The sequence below is a fragment of the Phoenix dactylifera genome, chromosome 11 (assembly GCF_009389715.1).
Source record: "Phoenix dactylifera cultivar Barhee BC4 chromosome 11, palm_55x_up_171113_PBpolish2nd_filt_p, whole genome shotgun sequence".
NCBI lineage: Eukaryota > Viridiplantae > Streptophyta > Magnoliopsida > Arecales > Arecaceae > Phoenix > Phoenix dactylifera.
Genome location: NC_052402.1, coordinates 18,939,451 through 18,951,327, shown reverse-complemented (window position 1 = coordinate 18,951,327; position 11,877 = coordinate 18,939,451).

The following is an 11,877-nucleotide window of genomic DNA, read 5'->3' as shown; positions in this document are numbered from 1 at the left end:
TCCCATGAGGTGAGAATCACTCCTTTTTTATTTTTTTCCCCAAAAAGACCCTTCAGCATTAAAGAAGTATTAAAGAGGCATTAAAGACCTAATTTTTATTAAGGGCATAATAGAAATTATACATAACTTTCCTAGGAAAGTGGATGGTCAACCAAACATAAGCACTTTGGAAATTTGTCACTTTCCCATCATTAACCAAACATGCCAAAAGTACTTTCCTAGGTATCCTCTTCCTAGAAATCTGATTCCCAGGAATCATATTCCTAGGAGAGAAAATACTTCCCGCGAACCAAACAAGCCCTCAATGACAGATGATGATCCCCGTTGCGCCAAAGATAGAGATTCCTTGAGTTGCATGACATGGGAGCGAGATTTGTTTGCATAGAGGCGAGTGAGGGTCATCCATGCCTCATGGGAGGTCTCACACATCGCAATAAGTGGAATAACTGATTTTGAAATGGAGGAAAGAATGGCATGAAGGATTAATTTATCCTGAAGCTAGTAAGATTGAACAGCAGCCGATGCATCGTCGTGAGAGAAGGAGACGATAGACGGACGCTTGATTGTACCATCAATATATCCCATTAGATCATACCCAACAAGAAGAGAGACAAACTGAGCACGCCAAGAAGGAAAGTTCATCGGTGTGAGTTTGAGAGGAAGCTATGAGGAAGCATTCACAGCGACTAGCAGCACCGTGTTGCTGGGAGGAATGGGAGTGTGCAAGACATGATGAATAGAGGTGCTGGAATCTGCCATGGAGAGAAGCCAGAGATCCTTTGATGTTTGTGAGAACGAAAAAGGCTCTGATACCATAAAGAAACTGCGAAGAGGATTTTATTATTCAACTCTCAAAGTTTACAAACGATGAAGATTACAATATATAGGATCAGTTGTGAACTGAAAGTGAGAAGGATAAGTTCAGAGTTAGTTCAATGAAACAACTTCAGTTAACAGAAGCTTATCAGTGAACTTTATCCAATGGGAATAGATAGGAACAGAAGTGATACTACGGTTGAGAGGATTCTATGACAAAGTATGCTCGCAAGCTGTTTGAATGAATTCCTCAAAGAGAGATATGTTGGTAAGTGGAATGCGATGCTATGCTTGTAAATTGTCTCTGTTTTCTTGGATCGGTTCTTGAGGCATGAAACCCACTTTGCCGACACTCTCAATGTTGCTTCTGATGTGCTACAGGGTTCGGAGATGAGAGGCTCGGGAGATCCATCCATGCTTATGTTGTTGGAGCTTGCTGACACTCTCTTGGGGAGTTCTCTTCTTGTTTCCTGCAACAAGGTTGGTGAGTTTCATATTTCTTAGGGGCTTTTTGATAGAATGCTATAAAGAGATATTGTCTGTTGGAATGAAATGATATTGGGGTGTATGAAAAGTGAAAATGGATGGTGAGCTCTAGTAGTGTTTCATCTGCTGAGGGATAAGGGGTTGTGTCCGAATCTTTTGTAACAATACATGATCTCACCCAAAATTGCTAGCCAGAAGGTATTATTTGGATTCCTTGATCCTGTATAAATACCCAAGATCTACCCAGCAAATAACCGATGTGGGACTAAACACATGTCCGTACGGATCCTCACATACTTTCCCTGTTCAAGCCCTAACGTCTTTATCAAGTTAAGGGTTCAAATCTATTCAAATCTAATCACAAACACCACGATCGATCCGTGGTCAGCCTCAATAGATCCGTACTGCAGTGCCATCTAGTCCATATAGGTTATGGACTGGGTCCACTCTGATACCATTTGTAACAACTCAGGATCTCACCCAAAATGGCTAGCCAGAAGGTATTATTTAGGTTCCTTGATCCTATATAAGTACCAAGATTTTCTCGACGAATAACCGATGTGGGACTCTACAGACGCCTGCACAGGTCCTCACATACTTCCTCCGTTCAAGCCCTAATGTCCTCGTCAGACTAAGGATTCAAATTCGTTCAAACCTAATCACAAACAGCACGATAGGTCCATGGTCAGCCTCCATGAACCCAGCTACAGTGTTTCTTAGCCCACATAGGCTATGGGCCGAGTTTGCTCTGATACCACCTGTAACAACCTATGACCTCACCCAAAATGGTTAGCCGAAAGGTATTATTTGGGTTCCTTGATCCTATATAAGTACCCAAGATCTATCCAGCGAATAACCGATGTGGGATTAAACACACGCCCACACGGGTTCTCACATCTTTTGATCCTTAAGACAGCACTGTAGGCATGGGCTCAGATAGGCGAAGATGCTTTTGATGATGGGCAGTTGATCCATGCACTTTTGGTTAAGCTGGGAATCGCTATGGATGTTTACACTGAGATACTCTGCTTTTCATGTACTGCAAGTGAGGAATGATGCGAGTCGGGGCAATGTTTGTTTGATAGGATGCAAGAGAGAAATGTCGTCTCTTGGAATATTCTAGTGAATGGCTATGTTCAGATCATATGCCCTGTGAAAGCTCTGGCCTTGATTCAGTGCATGTGATTTGTTGAGCTCGAAGTAAATTCTGAATTGTCAGTGAGTGTTTTTTGCAAGCTGTCAGAATATTAGGAGGGTGCATAAAACATGTTATATGTCTCCATTGCCTAATTATAGTTATGGGATTTAATTCTGGACATGCTTTGTCTCTAGTTGCCTCGTTACTGCTTATGGCGATTGCCCTGAACTTGAGTTTGTCTGCAGAATCTTAGACTGTGTGGTATCTGAAAGGAGTTTGCTGTACTCCTTCGCTGTATGCTAAACAGGGCATGCACGTTAGATGCTGTCACTGTTGTGAATACACAGTCTGTTTATACCAGCAATTGAATTTTTATGGGGTAAAGCTCTTCATGGCTGGGTAATCAGGAGTAATTTTGAGTCTGATGTTTTTATTGCCACATCATTAATAAAACTGTACTTCGGGTGTGCACTTTTAAATGTGGCTTGCTGTTTGTTCTCAAAGATGCCATTGTTCAACATGGTGATACATGTTTGTCATGAGAATGGCTTTCCTATGGCGTCACTGCAGCTTTCCCATCTTATGCAGCAGCATGAGGGTTCCATGCCAGATGCAACAACTGTTTTGGGAGTTATAGAAGCCATTACTCAGAGATGATATAAAAGGAACTACAAACACAATTTGAAACTGAAGCAGGTCTCACTAGTGATGATTTTGTTACTAATTCCCTTATAGCCATGCATGCAAGATTTGGTGATTTTGTCAAGGCAAGCATGGTGTTCAATATAACATGCAAAGTCAGCACAGCTACCTGACCTTGATTGTGAAGTATTCGATCATCATGGCCTTGTGGATGAGGCTATATGGGTTTTTCATGTGATTAAGCTAAACAACGTGGCACCAGACTCAGGCCCTGTTTAGGGGAGCTGTTAGAAGTGAAAGAGTAGATGCCCTATAAGCCAATCATTTGATGGGTTTCTCTTTGTAATCCTCCAAATCATGTACTTTGACACTCGATATATATCAATAAAGGCATTGTGTTTCATCATTTGCTGCTTATCTATTTTATTATTGGATGATGAACCCCATAAATTAGGACATTGGTTTTAGGGTTATGATGAGATCATACCAGTGAGACCTAAAATCCTAAAATCCTAATTTAGAATATTTCCAGTCAAATTGGTATATTGAGTCGGGGATCAATATTACCAGAAAGACTGGCACATCTTATGTATGCTCAATATAGAGGGTGATTGATCTCATAATCACTTGTGTGAGACACTAATACAAAGATGTGGGTGCTCATTAGAGGAATGAGTTCACTGAAATGACCAGCCATGAGAACATCTTATGGATTCTTACTTAATTATCAAAAGATGGTTCTCATAGTGGGAGTTGTGCAAGTGATCCTTAGACCTGAGATCACCATGGTACCTTGTGCACTTGAAGCTATGTTTTGGTTTACCCTCATTCACGACATTGCGTTGTGTACGGGGTATTCTGGATATGGTGGATTTTGTACGAAGGTTGTGAGTAGGTCAACAAGGAATCAGTCACTTCTAGTAAGAGAAGGTAACATCCTACTTACTCTAATCTTATGATGATTCAAGAAGCCTTTGATCAAAGCAAAATGAATATTAGAAAGAGTTTCTAATGTTTCATTGTTTGAATTATCATATAAAAGATTGAGAGAGACATGAATAAGTGATTGAGTTTGATATTGATCCATACTCATGCACTTATTCAGGATGTAGTATGACTGAGGGATTGAATTGCACAGTAACTTTCCACTGAAGGGTATGTTTGGATTTGTCCAATACATTCCTCATCTTCCGGGTAGACATGATACGTTGCTAGACGTCAATCATGTCTTGTGGGTTGATCGGATCAAAGAGTTTGATTAGATCAAAGCATCAGAAAGGTTCTGATTGCTAAGTCAGGTTTAGCACTAAATTGAACCTAAATTGGATTAGAGGTATTCTAATCAGGTTAGGTCAACTTGCACCTGCACCTACTGCTGGCTAAGATAAGGAACCCAATGGGTCACACACAAGGGAATTGATCAAGGGTCTAATTGGATTAGATCATGTTTGCAAGATGAACATGCTAGCACGTGTTGCAAACCCTAGCTCCTGATTCGAATTAAATTCGAATATGATTCTTAGATTAGGTTGATCTAATATGATTAGATCATGACCTAATATGGGTTAGCCAAGAGTTGAAACCCATTTGGCTTTAATTAGACCTGATTTGATTAGGTTTAATGTTTTCTTTAAGTTGGTTAAACCCAATTGGATTGGGTTTGATAGGGCCTTCACTTCTGGACCATTGGATCGCTTCCTGGATGAAGGATCTGGTCCACTGGTTGGCGCCTTCATCTGGACCATTGGATGGCTTCCTGGATGAAGGATCTGGTCCACTGGTTAGCGCCTGAATCTGGACCACTGGATGGCTCTCTGGATGAAAGATCTGGACCGTTGCTCAGCGCCTGAATCTGGACCACTGGATGGCTCTCTGGATGAAAGATCTGGACCGTTGCTCAGCGCCTGAATCTGGACCATCGGTGATGGCATCTTACTTCTGGACCATTGGATGGCACCCTGGATGATGATGTCTTGATCTGGACCATTAGATGGCACCTAGATCTGGACCATTGGCTTTGGTTCACTGCATTTGGGCCCTTGGATCATCAGGATTTAAGAGGGAGATGTGAGAAAGAAGTTGATACACCCTTCTCCTTAGCACCCCATCATGATGGGATGCATCTCTTGGCACATGCCTCATCATGATGAGGTGTGTGGATGGGATGCATCCCTTTATGATGCATCCCTCCATCTCTTATAAATAGGAGGTGCCTTGGGGTTCTAAAGATCATCCAAGAAAAAGCCTCTCCTTCTCTCTCCCTTATCCCTTCTTTCTTACAAGCCTCTCTCTTTTGTCCTAACCCAAGACAAGAGGGTCTTCTTTAGGACAAAAAGGCTAGTGAATGTTTTAGAGGTAGAAAGGAAGAAGGAAGTGAAGGAAAATCAGCCAATTAAATCCTTTGGAAGGATTGAACAATTAGAATCAAGTTTTGGTGGAGCTAGAGTCTTGAACCCATTCCTGTGTGGATCAACATCGGAGGGTGAACATTTGGGCACCTTAGGACATCTTCAGATATATTGGATATAGCGTGATAGGTATTCTTCTATACCAAGATTATATTTTCTACATTATTTGGTTATACTATTAAGGTGATCTTGGCTTATTAGGGTTTCATATAATGGGTTTTATAAGAAAATTTTATAATCCCGTATCTTCCGCTGCGCCCTAGGGCACTGGGAAACCCTAACAGTGGTATCAGAGCCACCCTTAATCAGTTTAACCAAATGATAATACATGCTATTATCTTGATGCTATGAGATAGCTAGGTTGTTTGTATGCATGATTAGTTTATGCTATGAGATAGTGTTATATTCATGTTGTAGCACAGTATAATTGCTAGTACTAAATTATAGAATGTGCAATGAGACCAATATAGTAGTATGAAAATTTTGGGCTGACCCATTCTGGAACAATCGACTCAGTTGGTGTCTAGGAAGGAAGCCACAGGTGGTTACTTAATTAGGACCTCACTCTCTGAGTGAGGGGTGCCTCCCACCTGCTTTCCTGGCCAATTATTTGATTGTCTTTTATGGTTGAGCTTAATGTTAGTAAGATACTACTATTTGAAAGCCCTCACTAAATTCATAATTAAGTCGTAGTGTTAATTGCTTTAAGCTGAGCCATTCTGAATCAATTGACTAAGTTGGTGTCTAGGAAAGAGGCTACAGGTGGTTATTTAATTAGGACCTTACTAAGTAAGGAGAGCCTCCCATCTGCTTACCTGGCCAACTATTTGATTGACCTCCATGGAAAAGCTAATTGCTGATATAACACTATAAAGGTCCTTCCTTCATGCTTAGATATTATTATGTCAATATCTACGCTAGCTTGTTGTGATTCCCACAAGGCTAGTATTAGGGATTGATATTGTAATATCTTGGTGCATATGATGCATATGGCATATTTTAATATGTTGCCTTGTTGTGATTCCCACAAGGGCAGCATTATTCAAATATGACTGTATAAAAATGAAGGGTTTGACTTAACTAGACACAATAGTTTGTTGTGATTCCCACAAGACTATATGTGTGCTAGAGGACAGAATAAAGTTGGGAATTGCATGGGATGCAATTGGAAAGAGTTTCCTACCTTTGAACTTATAAGGGCTTGTTGTGATTCCCACAAGGTCTTTTATAAGGAATTTGGATCTCAACCCCACTAAGAAAATTAGTATTTTCTCGTTCATCATATTTGAGGGTTATGACATTCGATAAAAATAGTGGGAGTAACAATTAGATAGAAGTCCTTGTCTGATTGAATACATGTCATCATGATTGGTCTGCTTATATTAGTGTTCTTTGTAATTATAGATTAATTCTGCAAAAATGGCATCTTCACTCTCACTTAGAGGTATCTTAGATACAAACAAATTGACTGGTCCCAACTATATGGATTGGTTGAGAAATTTAAAGATTGTTCTCACACAAGAAAAACTTTCCTACATTCTTGAAACCCCTGACCTAGGGTCAGCAGGGGAAGATGCAACTGAGGAGGAATTGGCCACATATCGTATGTGAAAAAATGACAGTTTGACTGTCAAATGTATCATGCTTGCTTCTATGAATAATGAATTGCAGAGGCAGCATGATAGCATGGATACTCACTCCATACTCCTTAACTTAAAGGAGCTATATGGTGAGCAGAGCAGAACTGCTAGATATGAGATATCTAAACAGTTGTTCCGTGCTAGAATGATCGAGGGATCGTCTGTGCAAGACCACTGTTTAAAGGTTATAGACTTAATCACTCGATTAAGTCAACTTGGTTTTGCTATGGACAGTGAGCTCAGTCAGGATTTGATCCTGCAATCACTACCCGACTCATTCTCGCAGTTTGTCGTGAATTATCACATGAACAAACTGAATTCCTCCCTGCCTGAGCTTCTAAATATGCTGAAAACAGCAGAGTCTCACATCAAGAAGGACAAGGGTCCGATCCTTCTTGTTGGTGAGAGCTCAAAGAAGAAGTCGGGCAACAAGGGTTCAAAGAAAAAACTAAACCCTAAGAGTCGCATCAAAAAGAAGAAGGGAAAGAAAATCTCTGGACCCGGTACCTGTTTCCACTGTGGCAAGATGGGGCATTGGAAAAGGAACTGCAAGAGCTTTCTTGCAAGTGTGAAGCCTGATGCAAGTGTTGCATCAAAAGGTATGTCTTTATTACATGCCAATATGACATTAAGTTCTTCTGATTCTAATTCATGGGTATTGGATACCGGTTGTGGTTCTCACATATGCAAATCTTTGCATGGACTGCAGAAAATTAGAAGATTGAAGAAAGGTGACTTCGAGCTATATGGCGCTGGAGGAGAATCCATCCAGGCTGAAGCTGTTGGCACCTACATACTGGAGCTACCCTCCGGAAAGTTCTTGAAGCTAGAAGACTGTTATTTTATGCCAAAAATCATTAGAAATGTAATTTCAATTCCTTTGTTGCTTAAGAAAGGATTCGAAATAAATGGAAAGAGCAATGGTTGCTCTATTTCTTTATCTAATGAGTATTATTGTCATGGCACTATGGAAAATGGTCTTTTAGTATTATATCTTAATAATGTTATGTTTCATATTGGCAAAGATAATAAAAGAAAAAGAGAAAATATTAATAATACCCTCCTCTGGCATTACCGATTAGGTCATATTAGTGAGACAAGGTTACATAAGTTGTATAAAGATAAATTCTTTGATCCTTATGATTTTGAATCATTAGGAACTTGTGAATCTTGTCTTATGGGTAAAATGACCAAGTCTCCATTCTCGGGACATGGAGAAAGGGCAAGTGAGTTGTTAGAACTCGTACACACTGATGTGTGCGGTCCTATGTCAACTCAAGCTAGAGATGGATACTCTTACTTCATCACATTTACTGATGACTTATCAAGGTTCGGTTTTGTGTATCTAATGAAACATAAATCCGAAGCCTTTGATAAATTTAAAGAGTATCAAAGTATGGTCGAAAAACAAACTGGAAAGTGTATTAAAATCCTTCGATCTGATCGAGGAGGAGAATACCTTTCTAGTGAATTTTTAGACTATCTTAAATTAAAGGGTATACTCTCTGAATGGACACCTCCATATACGCCACAATTAAATGGTGTAGCTGAAAGAAGGAATCGTACCTTATTAGATATGGTACGGTCCATGATGTGCTTCACAAATCTTCCAATTTTCTTTTGGGGACATGCCCTAGAAACTGCTGCATTAGTATTAAATAGAGTACCATCTAAGTCTGTATCTAGCACTCCATATGAGATATGGAAAGGAAAAAAACCTAATCTTAAGTATCTTAAGATATGGGGTTGTCATGCTTATGTCAAAAGAAATTTTGGACATAAGCTAAGTGCTAGATCGGACAAATGTATATTTGTAGGTTATCCTAAAGACAGTTTAGGATATATCTTCTATAATCCTACCGAACAAAAGGTATTTGTTGCTAGGCATGCCACTTTCTTGGAAAAAGAGTTTTTTTTAGAAAAGGGCAAGGATAGAAGAATTGAACTTGATGAAGTTCAAGACCTACAAGGTGAGACACATAATAATCCTCAACCAGATGTACCCATGGAAGAGGTACAGCCACTACACACTACTCCTTTTCGAAGGTCAGAAAGAGTGCGAAATGCACCTGAGAGGTATGGATTTATCATTGAGAATGATGAAGCCCACATCGTTGATAACGATGACCCTCTGACCTATTCGGAAGCTGTCAAGAGTAGGGACTCTGACAGATGGTTGGACGCCATGAAATCCGAGATAGATTCTATGTATACAAACCAAGTGTGGACTTTGGTTGATGCACCTGAGGGAGTGATTCCAATAGGGTGCAAATGGGTATACAAGAAGAAGATAGGAGCTGATGGCCAAGTAGAAACCTACAAGGCCAGGCTAGTGGCAAAAGGTTTCAGGCAAAAACAAGGCATTGATTATGATGAAACTTTTTCGCCAGTAGCTATGCTCAAATCTATTCGGATTATCCTTGCTATAGCTGCATACTATGATTATGAGATATGGCAGATGGATGTCAAAACCGCCTTTCTTAATGGTCACCTTGAGGAAGAGGTCTATATAACACAGCCAGAGGGATTTGTCTCAAGAGGGAGAGCAAATCAAGTATGTAGGCTTAAGAAATCCATTTATGGATTAAAGCAGGCATCTAGAAGTTGGAACATCCATTTTGACATGATAGTCAAAGAGTTTGGCTTCATTAAAAATATAGATGAACCTTGTGTGTACAAGAAGACTAGTGGGAGTGCTATTGTCTTCTTGATATTATATGTGGACGATATATTGGTCATTGGAAATGATGTTCCAATGATGCAATCGGTCAAGACTTGGCTATCAAAGAAATTTTCCATGAAAGACTTGGGTGAAGCATCCTATATACTTGGTATAAGGATCTATAGAGATAGATCTAAAAGGATGCTAGGTTTGTCCCAGTCTAGGTACATTGATAATGTGCTGAAGAGGTTCAACATGGATGGAAGTAAGAAAGGTTTCTTACCCATAGGACATGGCATACAACTCTCTAGGAAGATGTCTCCTAAGACAACTGAAGAGAGGAATAGAATGAGTTCTATTCCCTATGCTTCGGCAGTAGGGTCGATCATGTATGCTATGTTATGTACCAGGCCTGATGTAGCTTATGCCTTGGGTATGGTAAGTAGATTTCAGGCAGATCCCGGGGAGGATCATTGGAAAATTGTGAAAAGCATTCTCAAATACTTGAGAAGGACTAGAGATGTTTTTCTAATTTATGGAGGATCAGAATTGAAACTAGAAGGCTATTCAGATTCTAGCTTTCAATCTGATCCAGATGATAGCAAGTCAATCTCTGGATATATCTTCACTTTGAATGGTGGAGCAGTGAGTTGGAAAAGTTCCAAACAGCAAACTGTAGCTGACTCAACTACTGAGGCAGAATACATAGCTGTTAGTGAAGCTGCTAAGGAAGCAGTCTGGATGAAGAAGTTCATCACAGAGCTGGGTGTAGTTCCTGAGATTGCCGGACCAGTCCCAGTTTATTGCGATAACACTGGAGCAGTTGCACAAGCTAAGGAACCAAGGTCTCATCATAGATCCAAGCACATTTTGAGACGCTTCCACCTTGTTCGAGAGATAATCGAAAGACAAGACGTCAAGATTGAACGAGTAGACACAAAGAACAATATAGCAGACCCATTTACTAAAGCTCTACCACAGCAGCAATTCAATCGTCACCTCGATTGTATGGGGTTAAAATATAAGGGCGATTGGCTTTAGTGCAAGTGGGAGATTGAAAGAGTAGATGCCCTATAAGCCAATCATTTGATGGGTTTCTCTTTGTAATCCTCCAAATCATGTACTTTGACACTCGATATATATCAATAAAGGCATTGTGTTTCATCATTTGCTGCTTATCTATTTTATTATTGGATGATGAACCCCATAAATTAGGACATTGGTTTTAGGGTTATGATGAGATCATACCAGTGAGACCTAAAATCCTAAAATCCTAATTTAGAATATTTCCAGTCAAATTGGTATATTGAGTCGGGGATCAATATTACCAGAAAGACTGGCACATCTTATGTATGCTCAATATAGAGGGTGATTGATCTCATAATCACTTGTGTGAGACACTAATACAAAGATGTGGGTGCTCATTAGAGGAATGAGTTCACTGAAATGACCAGCCATGAGAACATCTTATGGATTCTTACTTAATTATCAAAAGATGGTTCTCATAGTGGGAGTTGTGCAAGTGATCCTTAGACCTGAGATCACCATGGTACCTTGTGCACTTGAAGCTATGTTTTGGTTTACCCTCATTCACGACATTGCGTTGTGTACGGGGTATTCTGGATATGGTGGATTTTGTACGAAGGTTGTGAGTAGGTCAACAAGGAATCAGTCACTTCTAGTAAGAGAAGGTAACATCCTACTTACTCTAATCTTATGATGATTCAAGAAGCCTTTGATCAAAGCAAAATGAATATTAGAAAGAGTTTCTAATGTTTCATTGTTTGAATTATCATATAAAAGATTGAGAGAGACATGAATAAGTGATTGAGTTTGATATTGATCCATACTCATGCACTTATTCAGGATGTAGTATGACTGAGGGATTGAATTGCACAGTAACTTTCCACTGAAGGGTATGTTTGGATTTGTCCAATACATTCCTCATCTTCCGGGTAGACATGATACGTTGCTAGACGTCAATCATGTCTTGTGGGTTGATCGGATCAAAGAGTTTGATTAGATCAAAGCATCAGAAAGGTTCTGATTGCTAAGTCAGGTTTAGCACTAAATTGAACCTAAATT